This window comes from Onychostoma macrolepis, chromosome 02, assembly GCF_012432095.1.
Source record: "Onychostoma macrolepis isolate SWU-2019 chromosome 02, ASM1243209v1, whole genome shotgun sequence".
Lineage (NCBI taxonomy): Eukaryota > Metazoa > Chordata > Actinopteri > Cypriniformes > Cyprinidae > Onychostoma > Onychostoma macrolepis.
The window spans coordinates 6,826,284-6,853,605 of NC_081156.1; the positions used below are offsets into that span (position 1 = coordinate 6,826,284).

Below are 27,322 nucleotides of genomic sequence, written 5' to 3' on the forward strand. Positions count from 1 at the left end.
ACAAAGTGTGACCATGTCTTAAATGTGATACTATCACAGTCCAGACTAATAGAATCTACCTTACAGTTTTTGCTATGTAATAAATAAGTGAAAGGACAAGCCTGGCTTCACCGCCTGAAATGATAAATGAATGAGGGGTGCTTTGGGCACTTTTTATGTGTCAGCTCAATAGCAAGAATGAATTCTGATGTGGTTAATGTTCTCAAATGTATAATTCCCTATGGAAAACACAACCCAACAGGGTTTACAAACTTTGGGAAGTGGTTCCCCACACTGTTCAAAAGAACTTTTTTTTGACGTCTCCCTAATCAAACACACCTGATTCAGCTCATCTTATTGTTTCAAGACCTGAAATGTTGATGGGTTGCTAGGTGGCCCAAGTGAAAACAGCCAAATCTCTATGGCTTTGTTTAGACAGACAGATTTATTTATCATTCCCCAAAGTTGGGGGTTTGTTCAAATCCCTAACCCTTAACGACAATAAGAGTAATGATAACACCAACAATAATCACAGAAATATCAGCAACCAAACTAAGAACAAAGAACGACACATACTTATTTACCAGTACACTCTAAAAAAAATGGTGCTATATAGCACTAAAAGTGGTTCTTTGGCTCGTAATCATAGGGGAACCACTTTTGGTGCTGCATAGCACCAAATCTTGGTGCTTCAGTGGTTCTTCAGCAGTTCTTCATGACTGAGGTTCTTTGGTTCTTCAGTGGTTCTTTGGCATGACTGAGGGGCTATATAGCACCGCTACCATATACAGAACCTGTTAAGCTCCTGTATGGTTCTTCAGCGATTCTTCAGTGGTTCTTTGGCGTGATTAAGGTGCTATATAGCACCACTGCTGTACAAAGAACCTGTTACGAGCCAAAGAACCACTGTTGGTGCTGTTTAGCACCATTTTTGTTGAAGAAATACAATGCAATATGGCACCTCTTATGGTTCTACATATCACCATTTGACAAAGGTGCTGTATAGCACCTTTAAAGATATGGTGCTATATAGCACCAAAAGTGCTTCCCCTATGATTATGAGTCAATAACCACTTTTAGTGCTATATAGCACCATTTTTTTTTTAGAGTGTATTTAGCCAATATCTCATGTTTTAGACATGGTGCAGGCAGCATGCGATGGAGCAGCACCTCTTTTGTCAGTTTATTTTAGAGCATGCAAGCATAAAACACACTGGCTGGGTCTGCCGCATAGCTGGCGAACATCTAACCAGCATTCTGCGGTTTGTGACGAGGAGAGCTGAGAGTTACTTTCATAACACATACAGGGGACAAGACTGTCAGCTAATGACCATATTGGTCACACCAATTGACAGCACTGGCAGAGCAGTAGCTCATTATGTGCAATTTCTGGGTTCCTTTTACACATTCAATGAGAGGCAGAGGAATAAATGGATTTACAAAACTCACAGACTCGGGTCTTAAAACACATATGTTATTACAGTGAAGATTATAGCTTTAAATCTGCCACTTTTGTCTCCTAATATAGTTGCTGACTATTATTAACTACAACCTAGGGGTTGCCCAGAAAACATAGATCAACAGAGCAGCAGATGTTGATATTAATGACAGCACTGGGGGTATTCTGCTCTGATCACTTTAATGTAATTTTGCTGAGGATGTCAAGACACCAAGTTTTTGGCGCTATACTGATTCTTGTCATGCAGCTAAGTTTCCAAACATTCATGCAATATATTCTGAGCTTGAAAAGAAGCTGCCTCATAAGGAAATCATGACACAGAAAAAACATGATGTTTATTCAGTTGCTTAAAGGTGACTTCATGCAAAAATATAAGGGGGTCCACTTGTGTTTTTATTAAGTTGTAACCTTGCGGCTTGTTGTGAGATCTGGTTGACAAAATGGGGGAATTCTGGGGGGAAAAAAAGAGTAACTTCGCTTCTTTAAGCGAATGTGTGGGGTGCTCAGCAATGACCACAAAGTTCTTGATCGCTTCATGAATGAGCTTGACCTATGTGGTCCCATACTACCTGGCGATATCGTCTGAACATTTTCGAGTCGAGTCGAGTTAATTATGAGGTGTACGCCAAAAATGCTGTCTTACATCATCTCTTGAAAACACGAGGGGTTCAGGTTGTTCGAATAATTTGCTGTCAAGAAACCGCAACTGCATAATCCAATTAGGACATTAGACACGCTTGTGGCTTGCCTGTGTGATCCTGTAATATCCTGGCTCGCAGAGAGACCACCCTCAACGTACCAGCATACTACGGTCCTCTGGAAATGGAAAAAAGGAATGTTCAATTCCTCAGCAAAGTGTCTCTTTCCATTATAACTACATCCTCATATAGTGGCTATAATATACTTGTGATTTCTTCTTGTACAGGTCAGACGAGAAGGCAGACTGTAAGTGTAACCTCAATAAGCAAACAAGTGCAATGACGCTTCTGCAGAGAAGCTGACAAAATAAAATATATGATGCAAATGGTCATGAGAGCCAAAAATACAGTCTACAGGTTTCATTCCAAGTACTAAAGGGAAATTCTGAACACATAACACAGATTTAAACAGGTGGCTGCAAATGTCTGTGAGACATTACTCTCGGGAGCCCTGACGAGGCATGAGTTCAGCATGTTTAAATGAACACAAACACAATCTTTGTAAGTTGAAGCTAAGTGTAAGGAATCTGTTTACTGCAGCAATTTGACATCTATTGACAAGTTAAGGAACAGAAACTAGGCAAGCAAAGACTTGCAAAAGCATATTAACAACACCCACATCCATAGCTTATTTTATAATGACAGTTTATCCCTCTGCAGCACAGCTGTGTTTAACACTACAAGTGAACTTCATCCATTAGTATCAAACTTAATTTCAAAGAAATACTAAAGGTACACATTTGGTACAAACTGCAATCACTCACAAGTGGCCATTGCTTAATTATTATCAAATATCAAAGACACAATAGTTAAACTAAAGCTTTAAAATAGATGTAGTGTTCGTGGCTGTATACCTTCTAATGGCAATGCCGGAAACTTTAGCAATGCAGTCATCAAAACATATTGTACAAAAAGTATGTGAACACAAACACTTCTAGCTACACAATCTCAATTGCATGTGACATTGCATGTTTCAAAATACCATTCATAATGCAACTTACTGTAAGTACTTGTTGCCACAATAGCTAATAGAGTCTTCTATTGTCATTTTTCTCTTTCAAGTCAACTACTGTCATGACGGATTTGTAACTTAATAACAAATTTCTTGCATAAAATTAATTTCTTGCCCAAAGCAAAACTTATGCATTTGGGCATTTACCCTTCAGTCCTTTAAAAAGGATTAGGAGTTCATTATCAGCCGATAATATGCAGACCAGAGACATGTTGGGCTGTAAGAATTCAACCAACTGCAAACAAACTGACAGATCTCACAGAAACAAAACAGAAATGTCATGTCTGGCCTCTGAGAAGTCTTTGAGACATGCTTCTATCTGAAACACAAAAGCTACTTTGGAACTGGAGAGCTGCCAGAGACACTGAGCTCCACTAATCCCTGGGCTACTGGCGATGGCTTACAGCCCAGTATTTTTAGCCTTTTACCCAGAGTGCTGGAGGGCAAGCCTGGATGTGTGAGAATGGAGAGCAGTCAAGTATTCGGGCTTTTGAAAGATGAAGTCACCTCAACTATGTGTGAGCTTTTATGTGTGTTCTTTTTCCAAAACTGTATAGATTTGACAGACCGCTCACAGTGTCTACAGTATGTCAATAGAGACTAGCAATAAATCTTACAATGAAGTTTTATCTCTGGACAAACCTTTGACTTCTTCAAGCAATAGATCACCCAAAAAGGAAACTTGCCATTTCATCATTTACTAAACCTCATTCAGTTCCAAAACCATGCTGTTATTTCCATAGAACACAAAAAAAAAGAGAATTTTTGAAGAATCTTCACACAGCTCATTTTCATAAGATGTTATTCATCCCCTCGCTGCAACTGTAAAATCTTACTCTCCATTCAGCATATTTAAAATGGTGCATGTTATGGTAACTGTATGGTAAAATGTTAAAATTGTTTCAATAATTTTTTTATAATCGAACAAATAAGAAAGAAAGATATACATCAATTATTTTTTTTTAGACTTTCCAGCTTGTCCACATGCACATTTTGGAGTAAACAAACCGGCTGTTCTAACTGTTAGACAGGACTTATTAAGAACTTAACTATAAGGCCGACATATTGAGTGTTGCAAAACGTCTATCAAAAAGACAATTACCTCTTTTAAAATTTAAGGTAGGACCACACCCAGAATAATCAGTGTTATTACATCTCCCATTTGTATGAATGATTATTATGAATAATTGTGTACTTGTCAACATGGCAGTGAGCGAATGATAAATCCCAACAGGTTGTCACGGCTGTCAAGGCTGACTCTACTCAACAATATGTCTGGATGCTACATTATTATTATTATTATTTGAAATTGCTCTGGAACTTTTTCACAAACAAGTAAAAACAACTCTTTGTACTAAGTACTAAGTGCACAACAGGTTATCAAAAACAGATATGAAGAAGATATAGATAAATAGAAGATATGTATTTTGTGAACACAGAGCAGGATAAAGTACAAGGAGGAAACAAACAATGACTCTCTCCATCAGATTGATCAGAGATGCATCAGCAGGAAGGAGACAACAGAATTTGCTGCCAATATGGTAAATATATGAAAAAAATAAAAAATTCTGATTTGTTCTTCCAAATCAGAAATGTTCAGTCCTGCTTTTGGAGATCCACCTTCCCAGAGAATGTAGTTACAGCCCTGCTCTAACACACCTGTCATTTTTATGTGAACTCAAAGACCTTGACTGACTGGTTAAAGTCTGTTTGATTAGAGTTGGAACTAAACATTGCAGGAAAGTAGGGTTATGTCTAGAACCTCACTCTTTTAAACTCTTGTGAGATTCATGCTTGCTGCTGCAAGGTTAGTGTTATGGGTCTCTACAAATATACTGCACAAAGGATACGGATGTGAACTCCCGGCTGCAATATAAGACTAATTTGCCTCACAAAAAAATGAGGAAACTTAAAAATTGAGTTCCAGAATTAATCAAAAACACACTAGCTTGCTAACTTTTCTGAGAAGTCAGCTGAACACATCTGACACATGCAGTTTTAAGACAGAGTGCAGGCCTTTTTTTTATATTCTGTAGAGAAGCAGATGAAACAATAAGGGAAACACAGAGGAAGGCAAATGCAAATATAACAGCTAAACAGTTTAACTATCAAATGTTCAAAAAGAACCAACCAATATCAACCCACCATATCAAACAAGAACTGACTATTAAACTAATGTAACAGTGCTATACACTGATCAGCCACAACATTAAACCGCTGAAAGGTGAAGTGAAAAACATTGATTGTATCATTACAATGGCATCTGTCAAGGGGTGGGATATATTAAGCAGCAGGTGAACAGCCAGTTCTTGAATTTCATGTGTTGGACACAGGGAAAAATGGGCAAGCGACAAGGGCCAAATAGTGATGGCTAAACGACTGGGTCAGGACATTTCCAAAACGGCAAGTCTTGTGGGTTGTATGCAGTGGTTAGTACCTACCAAAAATTGTGCAAGGAAGGACAACCAGTGAACCGGTGACAGGGTCATGGGCGCCCAAGGCTCACTGATGCACGTGGGGAGCGCAGGCTACCCCGTCTGGTCCGATTACACAGAAGAGCTATTGTAGCTCAAATTACTGAAAACTTAATAACTTAATGCTGGCCACGATAGAAAGGTGTCAGAACAAACAGAGTTCCCAAGATGACCCATGTCCACCACTGAGCGTCTGAATTGGACCATGGAGCAATGGATGAAGTTTGCCTGGTCTGATGAGTCATGTTGTCTTTTAAACCAGTTGGATGGTTGGGTGCATGTCTTGTTTACCTGGGGAAGAGATGCATTATGGGAAGAAGGCAGGCTGGCATGTTATGGCAATGTTCTGCTGGGAAACCTTGGGTCCTGGCATTTATATTACTTTGACATGTACCACCTACCTAAAAATTGTTGCAGACCACAAACACCCCTTAACGGCAATGGCGTTTCCTGTTGGCTGTGGCCTCTTTTAGCAGGATTATGCACCCTGCCACACTGCAAAAATAGTTTAGGAATGGTTTGAGGAGCAAGAGTTCAAGGTGTTGCCTTGGCCTCCAAACTCCCCAGATCTCAATCCATTTGTGTAACGATAATTTGTGTAATCCAATCCATGGAGGCCTCACCTCACCAATTTACAAGATTTAAAGGAATGGTTCACCCAAAAATGAAAATGATCATTTACTCACCCTCAAGCCATCCATGTATATGCCTTTCTTCTTTCAGATGAATACAATCGGAATTATATTAAATAATATCCTGGCTCTTCCCAGCTTTGTAATGACAGTGAATGGTGCCTGAGTTTTTGAAGCTCCAAAAAGCACATCCATCCATCATTAAAGTAATCCATACGATTCCAGTGGGTTAATGAATGCCTTCTGAAGTGAATCAATGGGTTTTTGTAAGAAGAAAATCCATATTTAAAACATTATAATCTATTATCACTGGATTCCAGCAACTGCTGTACGTGCGTTCACGACAGAGTCGAATTCCGACATATGACAGGATGTTTGTCTGAAAGTAGTAAGGCACATACACCTGGCTCGAGAGTGAGTAAATTATGGGATAATTTTCATTTTTGGGTGAACTATACCTTTAAAGGGTCTGCTGCTATTGCCTTGGTGTCAGATGCCACAGGACACGTTCAGAGGTCTGGTGGAGTCTATGACTCGATGCATCAGAGCTGTTTTGGCAGCACAAGGGGGATTTACAGTACATGATATTGGGCAGGTGGTTTTGTTATTGTGGCTGATATAGTGTATATATAAAATAAAATTAGGAACTAAGGTAACAAACGTGAACACAGGAAATGCGATACAAAGGAATGTAAAATAAACTCTGGACGCTAAAAAACTCAGAAAACACATGACTAAAATCCTTACCATGATAGGAGTAATTTTCAACCATAATAAAGATAGACATCACAATATAATAATTCTGTCTATTTGTGTTGTCTGTGTACCGAGATGTTACTATTTGAAATGAAATTGTATCTTATTATTATATATTATTATCTTAATTATTACTTTGAGAACTGCTTACTCTTGCCTCAAACAAAACAGATTAATATTTATATTTTAATAAGATGTAAATGCAAATTATAGATTGTCTTGTGAACTATTCACCCAAATCTATGTTTTGACATGAAAAAAAACTGACCTTGTAATATTTTTATTTAAATGTCATAAATTGCTCTTCCAGTAAAAACGATAGACTTGCATCAGAATGTGCAGGCAGTGTATCTGCTACACAAAATGAATTCAATGAATATACTACTATAGCTAAATCTAAATTTGGAGGATCATTTATACCATTGTTATATATCACCATATTATCCAGCTCTAAAAAGTGATCTATGTTAAAGATTTAAGACATTATAGGCAAACCATTATGACTTACTGTAAAGCTTCTTTTAAAAAGATGTGTATTGTGAAAAGCGCTATTCAAATAAATTTGACCTGACTCATATTATGAGTCCCAGACCATTTGCAGTTTTTTATTACAGGTGTTCACATTTGGCATGAGATTAAAACAGCACTGGTGTGTTATCTTTAGGGTTGTATGATTTTTCACCACTTGGCTTTTTCCATCATGCCCTCTCACAAGAGTCTTTGCTGCAGTTCTGTCACTCAGCGCTCTGGGGCTTGTTTGCCCCTTTTTTATTACTGTCAGCACTTCATATTACCCGTGACACAACCGTCATATGCATTTTCCGTGGTGAGGGTTGAACTAAAATGGTTCATTACACACTCTGGAGGTTCTTGCCAGGTTCCTTAAAGCTGTTGTTTGTTCAGCATATTTGTGATTATACCTTGCAATAAAGTGTTTATGAATAATGGATGAGCAGCAGAGTAGATTTCAAAGATGAGTCTGAGACGCTGGGAAAGCCACAACTCAGTGTATTGCAGTAAAGCAAATGATGTCCTTGTCTAAGTCAAATACTAATGTTACTGCATACTGACAGCACATGACTGTAGTGGTTCTCACGTGTGGCACCAAATTAATGTTGTGAGTTTTGGTTACACGTCACTTGAGGTGAGTGTGGGAGCGTCAGGTGACTCTTCTCTCTTTTACCTCGGGTACCAGCTAAGGAATTTCACCTTAACAGTAAAAGAACAATCAAGGAAGTAAATAAATTGCAAATTGGAGGAAGTTTGTCAGCTGACCAATCTGAAGGATTTGTAAGATATCTGCAACTTGTAGAGCCTCTTTCCGTATTATCAACATTATCAACACAATTTTATTAACAAAAAAAACAGACAAAAGTAACTAACACAGCGACAAAATTAATACCTATTTATGGATACATTTCCTCCAGTTCCTTCTCCTCAAGAGCTGAATGCAAAAGACATCTGTTTATGTTATTCACAGAAACACAATCAAACTGAATTGCAACTTTTCCACACCGCTGTGTGGAAATGGGGTTTCCAACCTTGCCATTCTCTCTGCTTGCTGTCCACTACATGACAAATGAGTGACATTCCATTCACAAGCTCAAGATCATGACCTTCTGTTAAACAGTTCTTTGCATGCACCATAACGGTAAGTGAAGTGTGGATGTGAGCTATGAAATTGTTTGGCTCATGAACAACATGATGTCAGAATAGAAGAGATCATTTGGGAAAAGAAAAGGCTCCTGTGGGAGAGGAAAGGTCAGTGGATAACATTAAAAACCTGATGTTGTTCGTAGTATGGGAGAGAGATTATAGAAAACAGATGTGAAGAGACACAGTATAACTAATCACACTCAGAACCCTGACAGTTTGAGATATGGAGTACCAAACAAAGGTTTGGGAGGAGCTTGTTTATCATCTGCTTACATCACTCCCGTGACCTTCCACATCCTTTCAAATCTTTAAAGTTTACTTTTTAAAAAAAATGTACTTGCTGATAATATTAATGAAATAAAATGCCACTGAGAGTACACTTTTATGACTATTTTCACTTTTAAAAAGTCCACTTTGTAACAATGTCAAATTAAAAGTTTTAAAGTACATTTAAAATCATTGTTTTAATAATCATTTGTTGTGCTTTAAAAAGGTATATCTATTTTGATGTGTACATGTAAAGTACTTGATTATAATTTGAACTACAGTTTATTAGGCATTACATTTAAAGTTAATATTATTTAAAATGTTTAATATACAAGTTTCAATAGAAATAACTTGAGTATATTTTAGTTCACCATACCTGCTTGTAAGTACATTCAGCAGTACACTTTAACTGCATTTCAAAGACAATATAAGTAATTATCAAATTACATATAAAGATGTACTTAAGTCCTACATGGGGGTGTAAAAAACACTCAAGTTCAACTAAATGTCAAGTTTATGTTCTGATCCATGGACTCTTATTTTGATATGTATGTTTCCTACACTCTCTGTGGGTGCTTCTCATTTCTTATTTGTGCATTCCTTTCCTCGAGTCTTAGCTCCACCCCCCTTAGGGTATGAGGGAAGGATGCAAGGGAAGGAAATGAGGACGGAGGAATCAAAGGATGAACATTGGAATATTCTTGATCACTCAAGCTTCACATAAAGCATCATCAGCTGCACTAAAGGGATCTGCCCTTATGTTGTTAAAGTTAGTTATCTAAGGCATTCATAATAAATATTAATATAGCAAGAGGCTTTCTTGAAATATATGACATGTATGGTTTACTTAAACTGCAATGGTAAAATATCAATGTAAATTATTATGACAGATGTGAAGGGGGAGGAGAATTTATATGTGCGTCAGTTTTTTCGCCAAAAAAGACTTCTGCATAGGATACACCTGTGTATCCTCGCTCATGACTCCTCAGGAAGCCTCCTCACTCCTCGGTCCTCGCCTCCTCGTGGTGCAATTAGAGAATTGAGATGTCCTACAACAGTGGTCTCAAACTCAATTCCTGGAGGGCCACAGCTCTGCAAAGTTTCGCTCCAACCAGCTCCAAATCACACCTGAAGTTTCTAGTAATCCTGAAGACACTGATTAGCTGGATCAGGTGTGTATGATTAGGGTTGGAACTAAACTGTGCAGAGCTGTGTCCCTCCAGGAATTGAGTTTGAGACCAATGTCCTACAAGATGGCTGAGCTCGATTGGTTTCTGGGTCATAGGATGGAGGAGCGAGGAATCGAGGAGGATATTGAGAAGCGCCCTGTGTTTCATTTGATTAGTTCCCGTTTACTTAAGGCTGGAATACACTACACGATTTATAGTTTGGATAAGTTGATGCGAGTTGTAGAAAGTCAGAGCCAGTCTGCAGATAAGAGTTGACAGATTCCATAGAAAATCGCGAAGTATATTATGATCACAGATTTTTTAGCTTCAGACTCTAATTCCATCCAGTCGGAGGATATCAAACATGTTTGATATTTTCAGCCAATATTGCACATGTTGTTTTTATTTGTCATGCGTTTCCAAGCAAAAAGGTGCACGACTCTGTCTGAGTTTGTTGTGATCGGAACAACTTAATAGTCTGGTAGTGTGTGATCCTCAGTCGTTTAATGTATGATGGCCAGTTTTTCCTCTGTGACGTTTACAAATTCGGTAAGTGTATGATGCCCAGTGTTTTAAAATCTGTTCAGATTTTAAAAGTCGTGTAGTGTATTCTGGCCATAGCTTTGCCATAGCTACACATTTGTGTACACCTGTGTCTCATTTTGTATCTTATTTGTTCCCATGTAAATATAGCTCTTAATTTCATTTCTTCTCCTTGCTTCCACAACCACCCAATGACAGAAGAAAAAAAATGGATTTTAAACGGGCCTTAAAATGGATTTAACAGCAGTACAGATCCTCCTCCTCTCACGCACGGATTGCTCCCTCAAAGACCACACACAGGATAGCTTTAGATTGCCCACCGTCCACTACACCAATGACAGCCTCTGCATGCTTTTCCGTGTGTGACTCAAAGCTTAGAGGAGAGCATGTCTGCTCGGAGTTGGTCCTTGAGGGATGCTTAGTGAGTATTTGGACTGGGTGCTCATGCATTGTGCATCCACCTTCACAGTATTTGTGCGAGAGAGGAGGATCTCAACCCCCCAGTGTCTGCACCAGTCCCAGCTCACCCTCCTGAGCTCATCCAGCCTCTCCCCAAGCCTGCAACAGATCCAGAGCCACAGCCCACACCCACCACGGTCACAGAGCCAGAGCCCACACCCACCATGAAGCCAGAGTCCATTCCCGCCATGGAGCTAGAGACTGCTGCCACTTCAGTCCCAGAGGCAGAGCCCAATGCCATGTTCATCACGGAGCTGACACTCATTGAAATGTTCGACTGGGAGCTCATAGAGCTGGATGCTCAGGACTATGCTCCTGACTATGTTCCAGTCCCAGCACCAGGACACATGAATTCTCAGGGGGGCTAATGAGGGGGGAGGGGGAGGAGGAGGGGGGGTATTCCGATTGTCAAATGTGTGTAAGTGAATGTGTTTGTCATTTAAAAACTTTATAATACTCATTCATATAATCGGATCTTTGGATTAACATCACGTAATTTCACCCATTTCTCCCGAAGTGCATAAAAGTAAGTCACCGTTGAGGAGAAGAATAGAGTGAACTTTATATTTAACTACACAGCGTTTACGTGAATAAAACACATCGTCAGATTTTAATTAAAAGGATTATTATTGCAGCTTTCCTTAGACACCAGTGTATTTAACAAACTCACAAACATCCATGTGTCTTTTTTGCCAATAATTAAATAAATGTTATGTGGTTTAAAACACTGAATTATTGTGCTTTAGGCTATGAAAAGCTCTAAGCACTAGGATCTGGCTCAGAGCCAGACAAAGCGCGAAAACACATTTGAATTTATCAGTGATGTTCTAAATACATCAGTGATTGTCTGCATCGAATGGTAATCGACGCAGTTGGAGGGGTTGGAGGTGGCAAATTGAATGTGAGGTGGCACAAATCAGATCCGAGGGATACCCTTCGGTTGAAATCGCATTCGTTTTAGATTGCTTTCCACGTTGAAAATCGCATTCCGGGGACTAGTCAATTAAAATGTCTTATGAATTTGTTTCTCACAAACATGCAGCTTTTCGTTTCATGTGGATTATTGTGATATTTTTATCAGCTGTGGACTCTCGTTCTGACGGCACCCATTCACTGCAGAGGATCCATTGGTGAGCAAGTGATGCAAAGCTAAATTACTACCATCTGTTCAAATGAAGAACAAACTGTACATCTTGGATAGCCTGAGGGTGAGTACATTTACATTTTTGGGTGAACTATTCCTTTAAATACAGGTGCTTATTTTGTCTTTTAGTGTGCACTTAGTGAGTTTATAACTTGTAGTGTTTATAGTAAATATCTGCAAACAAACTACACAGCAACAGTCAATGTCACTGCTTTGGTCCCACCACAAAAACAAGTCCTCAAATACACACATACACACACACACACACACACACACACACGCACAATTCCTCATACACACAAGACAGTTAACAGTCTCGAACACAGACAAAGCGAACTTGCTTTCAGCAAGTTTGGGCTTGCTGGTTGTGTGGTCTCTCGGCTGGCAAGTCAGGGTCCCCAATTACTTCAAATGCATGCCAATCATTCCCCAGCTGTTGACCCCAAACAAAGCCTTTTCTCAGACGCCCCCAGCTGTCTACCACAGTAACCCAAAACAAAGACAGATGTGAGGAAAAGTGTGAGTTACTCGCACAAGCCAAACAAAAACCTTCGAGGAGTCCATTCGTGTTTCTGATTTGGCTTGGAATGTACTTCTTCAATTCTTTGGACAAAAACATGGCAATCCAAGCCAGATCTCAACAGATGTGTCAGCAAGATGGATTTAGCGTTAGTCCATGATGTTCGTTCAGACAGAGCGTTTCAAGATGCTTTAATGACATTTCACACATCACAGTGAATGTTATAGATACCAGAAAGATAGCAAGCAAATCGTAATTGCACAATATCTGCTCAGTGTCAGTGAAATGAACCTGTGGCCTCCAACCCTGACCCTGTCTGAGCTGACTTTGTTGTCAGAACAGTTCCTCCATGAGGTGAAGGGCCCGAGAAACACTCCACTAGAAAAAGAACACCTCCTCTGCTGGGTACTGAAAACACCTCCTCCTACTCCAGGGGTAGGAGAACATCTCCAGAGAGCTAGATGAATTTCAGGAGTCCCATCTAGAGTTTGGCTGGCTTGACCCAGCAGGAAAGCAACAGTGGTAGATCCAGCCAAGCAGCAGTGGCAGCCTGTTTTACATCTTTCCGCCCCCACGTGTGGCAGCCAAAAAATCCTAATGACTCCTTTCATAATGATCACGCTCAAGCGAATGTTTACCTGTGGGGTGCGGTTAGCATTGCAGGTTAGTGATTACTGGTTTGACAGGTGGATATATCGTAAGACTTGCTGGATGTGTTTATTGTTTATGAGTTTCTGAATTGTGAAGGAATTGTGGCAGCTGTGAAGAAGTGATAAAGTATACAGGTGTTGTGTATTATGTTAGGAGAGCAGTAACTGGTTAATGTTTTTATGTACTCTAAACTGTACTGCTTACAGTTCTACTTACTATTAGACAACATTTATTTTATATGTACACAGGTTTGACAGCGATTTGAATCTCAGTGTCCTCGTTAGAGGTAAAGAAGTCTCCCAAAAGATGCATTTAGCCAATATCTTCACTGCCATAAAAAGTCACAAAACTGTCAAAGTAAAAGAGCGAGCATTCAGTGACAATGCTTTAATCAAATATTTTCTGTCTCTGTTTGGAAGTCACACATGGAAAAGTGATCTGAGAAACATGGAACCATATATATATATATATGAACTTTAAGAAAATGTTGCACATTACTGTAATGGCTTAAACAATTGCACGTTTGAGAATGAACCTGACTGAATGAAATTCTTAATACAAATTTGACAAAAAAGCATTGTAGTCAGTTCCATGATTATCATTTTTGGGACTGGAATCAATCATGACCACTAAATGCAAGTCAGCATACAGAAACTCTTCTATACGATGACAAATCTTCATGAACACAGTCTGCACCCCTAAAATGATCTGTGAATTCACCAGCGAACTGTCTGCCTTGCAAGAACAAAGTGCTCCCAAATAGCAAGAAGATGACGGGACATGACGGCAACAGTTGAGTGACACACACAGGATGTGAACGAGTCACTATGACCTTTAGAGTCACTGTGGGCTGTGGCTGTCTAATGAGAATTGCTCTCTAAATTCCCAACACCAGTCACTGGCACAATAGCTGAGATGTTGAGAAATATCACGTTGTAAATTTGTCAGTTCTAGTCACGACAGAACACAGAAAAACTGCAGATGTACACACATAGGATGGCTAAAAATCAATCGGACACGGATAGTCATTCCAGAATGTACGAAACATTTCGCAAAGAAAAGTGTTTTCCATGTGCTAGTGGGGCCAGATGGATGAGGATGACATGTTTATTCACTTGGCACTAATATTTTGTTTGGCAAGGTCACATGAGTATGTACTTAAAATCATTAACAGAGTTGCCAGTCTACTACAGCTGTAACCAGGTGTAATATCTAAAGGAAAAGTTAATGGACAATACCTAGAACATCCCAAAGGAAAGCTTAATTTCTTAGGGGATTTCTCAGTTAAGTTTGAATTAAATATCAACGTTGTCATTGATGTTTGTCTAAAATTTTTTTTAAATGAGCCAGTCTTAAATAAGCAAGCAATTGTTGAGATGCACTACGTGTAAGTGTACGAGTTGGTGTTTATCCATGAAAAAATAATTGACACGATGCTGTGGATTGTTGCTAGACCATTGCTAAAGATTGCTAAACATTGTCTCAAGCTCACCTGCCAAAATCATACATTAAGTCTTGGAAATGTAGTAGTACATCTTTCCTCAACAAGATGCATGAGTTGAGATATCGTTCATGCCTGTGGCACAAACGGTGTGGGACAAGTTAAGCGTTTAACAAAATTGTTGTTAGTTTAATGCCTGAGCAATACCTGGTCTTAGAAGAATCTGATGACAAATTAATTGAATAAAAATTGAATCCACTGATGCTTGAATGTAGAATGTAGGCACCGTATTTTCCAGAAAATGACTACAAGTCACACCAGGTCAAAACTGCATTGTTGAAAGAAAAAACAGAGGCAAGTCGCATTGGTGTGAGTCCAAATTTATTATTACTTCAAGAAATAATTTATAATACCAGTAAATAAAATAAAAAATGCTTACAAACATAGAAAGACTATAAACATGCATTTTATTTCCCTCAACTCCATAGCAAATCATTTTACTTTAAAGGTATTCAGAACAGGAATGAAAAATATAAGTATAAAACAAACATAAATTATGGTGTCATTCATTATAAACTATGAACACCAAGCTAAAACGAATTTATTCAAAGCGAAACTGGAATTACACTTTATTTTGATGGTCACCTTTAGACATTTTGTTGACTAAAAGTAACTTTGCAACTATATGTCAACTACCAGTCATTAAAGTATTAGTATAGTATTATTAGACAGTTAGGCTATATGTGACCCTGGACCACAAAACCAGTCATAAGTGTCAATTTTTCGAAATTGAAATTTCTACATCATCTGAAAGCTGAATAAATAAGCTTTCCATTGATGTATGGTTTGAGCAAATATATAACTATTTGAAAATCTGGAATCTGAGGGTGCACAAAAATCAAAATACTGAGAAAATCACCTTTAAAGTTGTCTAAATTAAGTTCTTAGCTATGCATATTACTGATCAAAAAATAAGTTTTGATATATTTACGGTAGGAAATTCACTAAATATCTTCATGGAACATGATCTTTAATTAATATCCTAATGATTTTTGGCATAAAATAAAAATGGATCATTTTGACCCATACAATGTATTTTTGGCTATTACTACAAATATACCCCAGCGACTTAAGACTGGTTTTGTGGTCCAGGGTCACATATGGTCTAAGTTGACTATAGTTGCAAAGTTACTCATAGTCAGTAGACTACAAATATCTGAAGAAAGTGTTAGTAGATATTAAGCAGATGGTCTACTAATACTTTAATGACTAGTAGTTGACATGTAGTTGCAAAGTTACTTATAGTCAACAGAATGTCTAATGAGGACCATCAAAATAAAGTGTCTCCCAAAAATGAAGCTACCTGAGAGTGGGAAAAGCGTTGGGCAAATATACCTCACTCATTCAGCAGGAATCCAAATGTGTGCACTTATAATAATGGCATCATATAAGTCGCTTTGGAACACACAGTCCCAGCATGTTTCAGGTGACAAAAAAGTGACATATTTTTAAGAAATTATGTTAACTTGACAAATATAGCCATAGTTTTTCATATCGTTGTGAGCTCTTTTGAAATGCAATTGAGGAGTCACTAATGTATTTACTGAGGTTGTTTTATTTGGAAACTAACCTGAGAAGCAGCACAGCAATAGTCTCCATTCACTTGAGTAATCTCAATGGTGAAACAATATTAACAGGGCACAATATCTTAGAAAATAACTTAACCATGAATGTAGTGGTAGTAGAGTAGGACACACACAGTAGGTTGGTGCGTACAGTACCGTGCTTGTGGTTAGCATTAGTAAGAGGTTTAACCACGGGGCTCGACACAGGTCAGCTGCTCAGCGATGGTGACTGTGTGACTGGCACAGCATGGGTGCACCACAGAGCTCCACATGACTCTACCTATCGACCTCACACCATGGCACTGAGAACCCCAGCACCCAGTGACAGGTACGAGAGCTGCTCCACTCTCTCATTTGGGCTTCCACTAAAAGCCTTTTCTAAAAGCATGCAAACATAGCCCTTAATGATGTGTTTTTCCTGACCATAAAAGCATAAAAATGGACTCAAAAAGATGGGAATCCTAACATGCTTTGGCTTAGTAACGTAGTATTTATGGTTCTCATTGTAAGTTGCGTGACAATATAATGACACAGCGTCTATGACACTGATTCTATGGGTGCGCTGATACATTGATCATCTTCATTCCAAATAGAAGACCAAAATGTCTTTTACGGAACCAATTAATCTTAAAATGACAGCTATATTAGTTACAGTTATTTATATTTGCTGCTGACAGAAATTATATAGCTTTTTCTACATATTAGAGACTCCCGTAAAGTCTAAGTGTACCTTGTACTGCAGCTGGTGCCTAGGAGGAACCAAAGACCAAAATGCCTTTCACAGAACCAATTAATCTTAAAATGCAAGCTATTCGTCTTAAAATGCAAGCTATATTAGTTGGTTATTTATATTTGCTGCTGACAGAGATTATATATCTGTTCCTACATATTAGAGACTTGTGAAAGCTACGTGTACAAGAACAACTACTGATGCCTAGAGCTGAGTACTTGAATTTTCATATAATATATCTATAAAATATTTCTATAATAATTTAGCAGTATATTGTTCCCCAGTTCAGTCTTAAAGACCGAAGACTGATTCATGCGCGTAAGCTACCCTAGCCAAAACCATCTATTGAGACATTCATCTGTGGTTGTGTGTTTTTGTTTGTTTGTTCACGTTATGCAGGCAGTGCGGCTCTAACCGACTAAATGAAAAGGCAAACAGCTTTAATTAAAAACTCCAAGTTTGATGCGAGCATAACGAAACGGAAAAAACACGAACTCAAGGTACATTCTTGGTTTGCCTTGCCTACTGTTTTGACATCAACACCCAGTCCACGTAATAAATGTGCATGTATGGTTCATAGCTCAGGGTTTTTACAGTCATCTTATGGTTTTTCAGTCATCTAATCTTGGCCGTAGTCACTGATCATTTTGGCCCAGAGTCCACCCAAAGCCCTTTGTGGCGGAAAACAGCCTGTGGTGGGAGACGGAAAACACATGACATGGTAGTGCCACTAATTAACGTCATTTCATCAATCTTTGACCACCAAAAGCTATTCAGATTCCATATTGGCTTTCCGGTTTTGCCTGGCAATGCGCTCCTGTCTGCGATGCCCATCACTGCATTCCCAACAACAGCCTACATATCTACAAAACACACCGCTGACTGGGTTATGGCAGGAGCGGACCCGCCCTCTCTTAAAAAATCGAGGCAGACCTCCAAACTGTGGTCGGAGCCATACTACCAGAATATTGAGCCGTTTGGATGCAAGTGTGCCAAACACATTTAAAGACATTCCCCAGAGCAATAATACCATATAATCAAGGCAGGGTTGGGATGACTCCTGCGGGAGAAGCCATTCTCACAGCTTGTCGAGAAAGCCATTGAGGAAAAACAAACCGGTAGAAATATAGAGACATGGATTGATGTTTTTCAAGTGGTTACTTGAAATGTCACGAAAGCCAAAGAAATGTTCATAATCGTAAGTGTGTTTATAGTAGAAACGTTACAGTGTGTTAAGCTGTCCAGCAATGACACACACCTCGGTGGAGTTGCACCTTTAGAAAAGACCATCACGTGTCTGTTAAGTGAAACACAGTTTAAGTTTGATGTAAAGAAAACATGCATATGATTCAGTAAAATGTCTGTGGGTGTGTGTAGGAAGTGGTCACATGTGAGGATCTTCAGTTGCAGACACTGCTATTCTCTGGCACTGAAAGGCGATCCACCGCAGCTCAGGCAGCCGCTCTCATCAACATTCCCGAGCCCAAGTCTAGTCGGGAGATTTAATCTGAAGTCTTATGCAGCAAACTGCTTCTGTACAGGGGCTTTCCTGAGAGTCGCGGCCAAAAAATGCCATCGCAAACAGATCAAACTGACCACAACTACCTTTGAATAAAACTGCTGCTCTGTTGACCTTCTCCATGTATCCTCGTCACGCAGCTCTCTGTGATCATATCTGTTTTTGCCACTCATTTCCCACTGTGCTAAGGTTTCATAAAGCAGCAGATGATGATTGAAGAGCAGGGCTCTTTTACAGTAGTGACTCCACCCCCTGGTGGAAACATTAGGCACTGCAAATACTGCTGCACCTACTGATGGACAGGTGGTGGCAAAACATGTCTCATTATTTAGTTAATAAAATCAAAATAAATGACAGATGAATTACACGAGGAGTGATGCACAGCTTTCACTGCAGATCCACAAATGCAAAAGGCCAGAGTTTGAGTGTTTCCTAAATAAATACTGTGGGAGCTCTGGGCCTGTTCTGACTGGGTTCTAGGGGCCAGAACTACAACAGAACCAGAACTGGTTGAGCCCTTATTACAGGGTTATAATGCACATACACATGCATCTTGTCGCAGCCAGCATCTTCAACACAGGATTTTGGAACATGTGACACTGACACTTATCAACTGATAAAGATTTTAAATAGTTCCTTGTTAACAAGTCGAGCGCATTTCACCAGTCTTCCTTTTAAATGGCAAGACATCCGTCATAACTTACTGTTGAGATAGCAATGCAACAGTTTTGGGTTTTTCAAATGTAAACACATCGCATAATTTACAGAATCTAGAATCGTAATTTGGGTGGCAATAACCAGCTTCTCACATATCAGTCTTTACCCTCATTTCGATTCAGGATCCCCACATGTGACCCCAGGCTGGCTTCCTCAGGAGATCTGCATAAACTTGTCAAAGCCAGGTACAAAAGAATCTCATTCCATGGATATTCAGGGCTTATTTTCCCCATGTTTTCCCAGCACGTAACCTCTTCCCCTTTCGTCCCTCAGGCTGTTTGAGGTAAGCTCTACACCTAGACAAAAAGTGTGCGACCCACGTATTGCTGCATTGTTCCACCACCATTTTGTCCCCAACCAACTGAACCTGGTCTCCCTGGGACTGCTGTTGAATGAGATACAGCTGAAATAAACACTGGGCACCTGCCGCTACAGGCTGGAGGGGACGGCTGGTAAAAACTAAGGCTTTGCATTCTTGTGGCCAGGATGACAATTTCAGCAGCGGCTCAACTAGGCAAGGAATCCCACCCAACCCTCAGAGACACAGACCGAGGTCAAACAGAGACTGTGTTTAAGTTTCACATATGCTCCACCGCACTGGGGAAATTGGGTATGCAACATTGACCCTCTATTTAAGTAAATCAGTGGCCAGAAGATGCATTCGCCTCATGGAAGGTATTTATTTGCACGTTAGTGGAAGCAAGTATAACAACATGTCAGAAAGTAATGGTTTCGTGCTGTTTCTGGCACAAGGTTGAAATTACTTGTTTGATTTGTGATTGTGTCCTTGTCTTAAGGAGTCGCCCCCCTCTTTGACCGTAGAGTTCAACAAAAAGCCTAGAAAATGACACCCATATCAGCGTTCAAAATTAACACTCATTGTGTGAGATAAGAAAGAACACCCATAGTGAAGTATATCACTAATGAGTTTCCTATAGTTTGTTTTCATGACCCGATAACATGGAAGCACAAGCAGTTTCCGTCAAAGTCGACAAAGTGCTGAAACTGGCAAAAGTTGGAGTACTTTTAAACAATGGCTAGTTAGCCTCACATACGCATGACAAATTGAATGTTAAAAATATCAAGACATTTATTAGACACAGCCTCTTGACACTGCATATCTGCTCATTATCAGACATTGTAGTTTATCGTTTTCCATTAAATGTGCCAAAAAACAAGGGGAAAATATTCTTAAGAGGCTAACTCCAATTGATAACAATCTTTCAGATCAAATAATGGAGACTATAAATCTTTATGTGAAGTACTGTCCCACCCATGCGAACGCAGGCCAGCATTTATTAAATTTATTGACTTCCTAAGAGGGGGTAGAATAGGCTTAGACCCAGTCTACAACCACTGCAGCCCAACAAACCGGTTTACTGCTTCATAATGTTCAATGGGGCCTGAGGGAGCCACTCCCGCCCTGGCCCTTGATTTGCCCTAACAATATCCTCTCCTTAGCACACCTTTTTACATATAATCTTCCATCACTGTTGAGCCAAGAGAAATAATGATACAGTGTCATGAACCTCTGAGCAGTTGTTGAACGGGAAAAAATTCTATCTTGTGCATCACTACAAATTCTGGGTTAGAACACAAACGCACACCTGTCCGTGGATTACGTCCAATAATTTTGGATTACATGCACTCATGTACATGACATATTCTGTGTCTGTATATAAAAGGCTTTCGTTGTAGTCGACCTCTCTACTTTTACCCTCCAAACTTGGTTTCCAACTTGTTGATACAAGTGACAATGATTTAAAGACGATGATTAAAAGTTAAACACGTTTCTCGAAACATGAAGGCGCGTAATGGAAGAATATCAATAAGCAGAAATGTACGCGTCATAGAGGAACATATTCCAAAGGCGTTCCCGCGGTATCACAATTACCTCAATTAAAATTATGCTAGGGGAATGTTTATAGGGGGAACTGGGGAAACTGTAAATTCAACACACATTCTTGAACTTGCGCTTATTAAACTTAGTGAGCGAGCAATGGGGGTGCCAAAACGAGTGTTTATGCTGGATGAAGAAATATTATCTGCGATCTGAACAGACGTTTTGGCCACCAGGTTAGAGATCTTCGTAGCTTTATTGTTAACAGCTGTTGAGAGCTGCTCGTGTCTGTTTTCATTCTTCTACAAGCATCTATGAAAAAGACAAACCTGACCGGCTAGTAGGCTACCTGCCATTCAAAACACGCTATTGAATTAAGACATTGATAAACGTGCCGATATGCACTATTTAATGAACTTGTAAATAAGGGCAAATTTATTGAATTTATAAATGAGTTATTAACCGGAGACTTAATGCAAACATGCTATAATGAGAACATCACTCAGACTGAATCTGAACTCTACAGGTTGTTGTGGAGAGAAGTTTACATAACATTTCCTAGACTGCGTTCTTTCTTTCTTTTTTTTGATTCATAAATTTCAAATCTATCTTTAGTCTATTCATTACAAAAGTGAAGCTTGAAAAACATTTAAAGACTGAGGAAGAGTTCCTCTGCCTACCCGAAGTAAGCTGTGCACGGTCCAGGCAAGCTGATCAGATGCACTATAATGGTAAATGATAACCATCCCAGGAGAAGGTGTCCATCCAGCATTTTGTAGCGGCTCTGGGGCAGCTCATTTCGTTCGTCCTGAGTTGCTGTGTAAAATCCCTGCTTGTGAGAACGGCACTTCTTATACACTCCGAGGATTTCTGCGCCCCTCCCATTCACTTAGAACGGAACGAGAGAGAGAGAGAGAGAGAGAGAGAGAGAGAGCTGGGGGGGACTGACTGGGCAGCTGGATTTTGAAAGTCTGGCTTAATTATTTACGTTTGCTGTAATGGGAAAGCTAGATTGTTTCTAAGCATGTGCACTAATAATCGTGATACTTCTAAAATGGAATAAGCACCGGTTTTCTTATATAGCCTAACTTTTTAATATCAGAGAAAATCTCTCGAGCTGATGAAAGATATTGAGCATGCTCAACCAGCATATGAATATTTTTCCCATTATTCATGTTCCATTATGTTAAAGGGGTTGTTCACTCAAAAACGAAAATTCTGTCATCATTTTCCTCAAGTTGTTCCAATCCTGTGTGAATTCTCTCCTTTCTGTTGAACACCAAAGAAGATATTTTGAAGAATGTGGGTAACCGAACAATTTCTGGTCCCCACTGACTTCCAAAGTATTTTTTTCATTCAACATTCAACATTCTTAAAAATATATATATACGATATATATATATATATATATATATATAAGAAAGGAACTCAGGTTTAGAACAACATGGGGAAGAGTAAATGATGACATAATCTTCATTTTTGGGTGAACAATCCTTTTAAAGCTTGCCCAGTAGAGTCAAGATTTCTTTTATACATTTCTGAGAGGACACACTGGCACAAGTTCAGTGGCAGTGAGCAAATACAGGTCTATTATTTTTGTTCAATCTTTATGTTTCGCAAGGTCTAAATGAAACTTTTAATAAGCAAGAAAACAAAATGAGTTGTTGGAAGTTATAAATCATGATGAGAGATTTGTTTTGGCAAGAGCAGAGGAGAAAAGGTTGTCTATTCTTGTTTGAATGTTTTTTTTTTTATTGATGAGCAGTAAAGACAACATACAGTACACCACACTAGAGCGATACCAATTATTGACACAAAGAATGATGTGTCATTAACATAATATAAATAGCACAGATGAAACACAAATCTTGGCATGATTATCCACCACTTACACATCTTTGTTTTGGCAGCGAGTTGTTAGCAAGATAGGGATCTGTTGGGCTGGTTCCAGCTCACTCTTGGGTACACCTGGAAGGAGCCCTTGACATGCTTGAAATGACAGCCCTTGAATGCTGCAACAATATGGACCTTTTCATCACAAGGATCACAGTAGCAACAACAGGTGGGCTACTGGAAGCTTTTGCCAAGTTTCTGTTTGCTAAGCTGCCTGTTCTGCTGGATCATGACACAGGTACAGGGTGAAATGGCATTACTGAGGATCTATCTGAGCAGCCACGAGACAATGACGTCTGCTTTGTTGACACTGGATGATGGGGAGCTCGACCTCACAAATTAAAGAACTGGATTTAAAAGACTAAATGGCAAGATTCCTTAATTCCTTTAAGCCTAGGTCTCCTAAAGTCAACACGAAATCAAAATGGATCTTATTTACTTTCTTAGCATGCGTTCTTCAGTGTAAGTCATTTCAAATAAAAAAGTTTGCTTTCTACTCCACCTCTTTTTCTTCTGACGACACAAATCCCTCTCATTTATCAACCCCTCCCCTCCAAGCACCTGTTATATGGGTTTTCTGAATCCCATCAATTCCACTGGAAGGAGCGATGTATCATACATATGACCACCTACTTTAAAAGAATACTTAACTCAAAAATTAAAATTTTGTCATCATTTACTTACCTTCATGTCGTTCCAAACCAGTATGAGCCTGTTTCTTTCTTATGTTGAACTTAAAAGAAGATCTTTTGAAGAATGGTAATCAAACAGTTGATGGTCTCCATTGACTTCCATAGTATTTCTTTCCCTACTAAGTCACTGGGGACCAACAAGTGTTTGGTTCTTCAAAACTCTTCAAAATATATTTTTTTGTGTGTGTTCCACATAAGAAAGAAACATATACAGGTTTGGAATGGTATAAGGGTGAGTAAATGATGACAGAATTTTCATTTTGGGGTGAACTATTCCTTTAATTTCAAGCACAGGCCTGGACAGCAGACTGTGTTGTGCTGCTTGGAAAGACCACCATCATCTCTTACAACCTTTTGAATGAAAGCAATTTAACCAGAGATTCACACTAGATGCATCATCAAGCATGTTCTAAACAAGTCTGTTTCGTTAAGTCTTTTCAGACTCCAAACCTGCTTATATGATGTTTGTTGTTTTAGCGAGCACACATACAAAATATGTGCCATATGTTAGTGTTGAGATCAAAGACTGTAAAAGGGGAAAAAATGATGGTGGATGATACATCTTTATTGAAAAGTGATGCTAAATGTCCCAGGTATGGCCGCTGCCATCTTGTGCCTATGATTTGGAGCCCGTGTCTGCACAGTAGTGATTGTGCAGTGGAGTGTCAATCTCCCGCAGACCCAACCACAAACACACTGTCATAACGCCACACCCCCTTTTTATAGCATCAAATAAACTAAAACTAAAACTAAACTTGAACTTAAACACTTGAGCATATATCAGCATGATAAGAACGTCCCAGGTTACATATGTAACCATAGTTCCCCGAAGGGAACGAGACGCTGCGTCGAAACGCTAGGGGACGCCTTCAGCGTGACCACGCTTTGAATCTCATGTGTAATCAGACAAATGGAAGGGTGAGACGTCCCGGGCGGGGTGACGTCATGACCAGGAAGCTTAAAAGCACGTGCGGCGGAATCAGCTTCTAGGAATGAATCAAGCACTCGCAGGGATGCCGAAAGTATGGCCTCGAGACGCAGCGTCTCGTTCCCTTCGGGGAACCATGGTTACATACGTAACCTGGGACGTTCCCCTTCAGGAACTCGAGCTGTGTCGAAACGCTAGGGGAAAGAGATACCAGACTTGCAAATCCCTGCCTAGTGTGGAAGAGCACAGCTAGGAGGAGAGAACAGAAGAGCCAGGAGTGGCTCGCAGATCTAGGTCATAGAACCTGAAGAATGTGAGGGGCATGGACCACCCCTGCAGCATTGCAGATGTCCTGCATAGGCACACCTGCTAGAAAGGCCTTAGAGGCCGCTACACTTCGAGTCGAGTAAGTCTTGACCCCCAGGGGGGCGAGGGGAGATCAGAGGACTCATAGGCAATAGATCTACTATCCACCGGCTGAGGGTCTGTTTAGTATCAGGAAGACCTCTCTTAGGGGTACCATAGCATACTAGCAGTTGGACCGCCCTTCTCCACAGGGCAGTTCTGTGGACGTATGTGTCCAATGCTCACACTAGACACATACAGTTAAGCTTCTGCTGGTCGGGCTCCCTGAAGGGAGGAGGACAGAAGGCCTGGAGTACGACAGGCCGTGGTGTAGAGGAGGGGACCTTAGGGACATAACCCGATTTAGGGTAGAGAAACACTTTGGCCAGACCGGGCGAAAAGTCTAGGTAGGAAGGGGCCACAGAGAGGGCCTGTAGATCCCCAACTGTCTTGAGAGAAGAAACTGCCAAATAATCTGCTGACTGCCAAATCTCCTCAATAGGCTCGAAGGGAGGCCTACAAAGTGCTTCTAGCACCACATCTAGGTCCCACGGAGGGACACGAGATCCTACTGGGGGCCTCAGCCTCAGCGTACCGCGGAGGAAACCAGGGGGTTCTTGCCCACTAACTGACCACCGAGTGAGTGGGGCTTGGTAGGCCGCATTGGCCGCCACGTAGACCTTCAGAGTGGAGTAGGTCAACCCTGTGGAAAAACGGGCCTACAGGAACTCCAGCACTGTACCAACTGGGCAGTTAACTGGGTCAAGCTGGTGGTCTCCGCACCATGAAGTGAAAAGCTTCCACTTCAAGGCGTACAGTTTCCTCATAGAGGGAGCTCTGGACTGGAGGATGGTCTCAACATCCTCGGTTGAGAGACTGGAAGCTATGAGCTGTGCCCCCTCAGAGGCCACACCCACAGCTTCCACAGCTCCGGGTGGGGGTGAAGGATCATACCCTCCGCCTGTGAGAGGAGATCTCTCCTGACAGGAATCCGTGGAGAGCCGTCGAGGAGAGAAATCAGGTCCGAGAACCATACTCGGCCCGGCCAGAACGGGGCTACTAGTAGCAGATGGACCCCGTCCCAGCGCACTCTCTCCAGAACTCTTGGGAGCAGAGCAGAGCAATCGGGGGAAAGGCGTACAGACGAAGCCTCGGCTAAGTCTGTACCATGGCATCCAGCCCCAGTGGAGCTGGATGAGTTAGAGAGAACCAGAGGGGACAGTGCGATGTCATCTGAGTCGTAAACAGGTCCACCTGAGCCTGGCCAAACACTCTCCAAATCTGCTTCACCACCTCGGGGTGAAGCCTCCATTCCCCGGGCCTTGGCCCCTGCCTCGACAGGATGTCTGCTCCCATATTGAGATGCCCAGGAATGTGCACTGCTCTCAGTGAGAGGAGTTTGCCCTGGGACCACACAAGGATCTGGTGCGCCAGCTTGTATAAGGGGCATGAACGCAGACCTCACTGGTGGTTGATATACGAGACCACCGCTGTCTTGTTGGTGCGCACCAACACATGGCGATCTCTTAGGTCCGGGAGGAAGTGTTTCAGAGCACAAAACATGGCCAGCATCTCCAGGCAGTTGATGTGCCACGTGAGATGGCAACCACTCCACAGACTGCGGGCAGGCTGGCCTCTCATGACCGCTCCCCAACCGGTGAGGGACGCGTCTGTCGCTAGTGTTACGCAGCGACAAGGAGCTCCCAACACCGGCCCCTGAGACAAGAACCAAGGTTTCCTTCACATGTCTAAGGCACGTAGGCATAGCCGCATGACCTCGATGATGCGAAGCGGGTTTCCCCTCGGGGAGGATCCCTTGGTCTTGAGCCACCACTGTAGGGGTCTCATGTACAGCAGGCCAAAAGGTATCACGTTGGACGCAGCTGCCATCAGACCCAGCAGTTTTTGAAACTTTGACAGTGAGTGACCGGCCTTCTCTGACTCTCGTGACTGCAGTGAGCATCGTGGTCGAATCCCACACCACGCCCAGATAAGTGGTCCTCTGTAATGGAGACACTTTTCTTGGTGTTTAGTCTTAACCCCAGCTCTTTCATGTGAGTGAGAACGACATCTTGAAGCCATCTGCTCTGATTAAGCCAAAATTAACCAATCGTCAATGTAATTCAGTATGCGGATGCCCTGGAGTCGCAGAGGAGCCAGAGCAGCATCCACA

General features: G+C 40.8%; 1 protein-coding gene and 1 long non-coding RNA gene across 2 annotated transcripts in view; one reads left to right on the top strand and one right to left on the bottom strand.

The window, feature by feature from the left end:
- wnt9a (wingless-type MMTV integration site family, member 9A) overlaps positions 1-27,322 on the bottom strand; it is a 112,435-nt gene that overhangs the window by 12,203 nt on the left and 72,910 nt on the right. The window lies entirely within an intron of this gene.
- Positions 12,186-19,845, top strand: LOC131551183 (uncharacterized). The gene is made up of 3 exons (XR_009273710.1): positions 12,186-12,312; positions 19,574-19,636; positions 19,725-19,845. It is a non-coding gene; the product is annotated as an uncharacterized LOC131551183 (long non-coding RNA).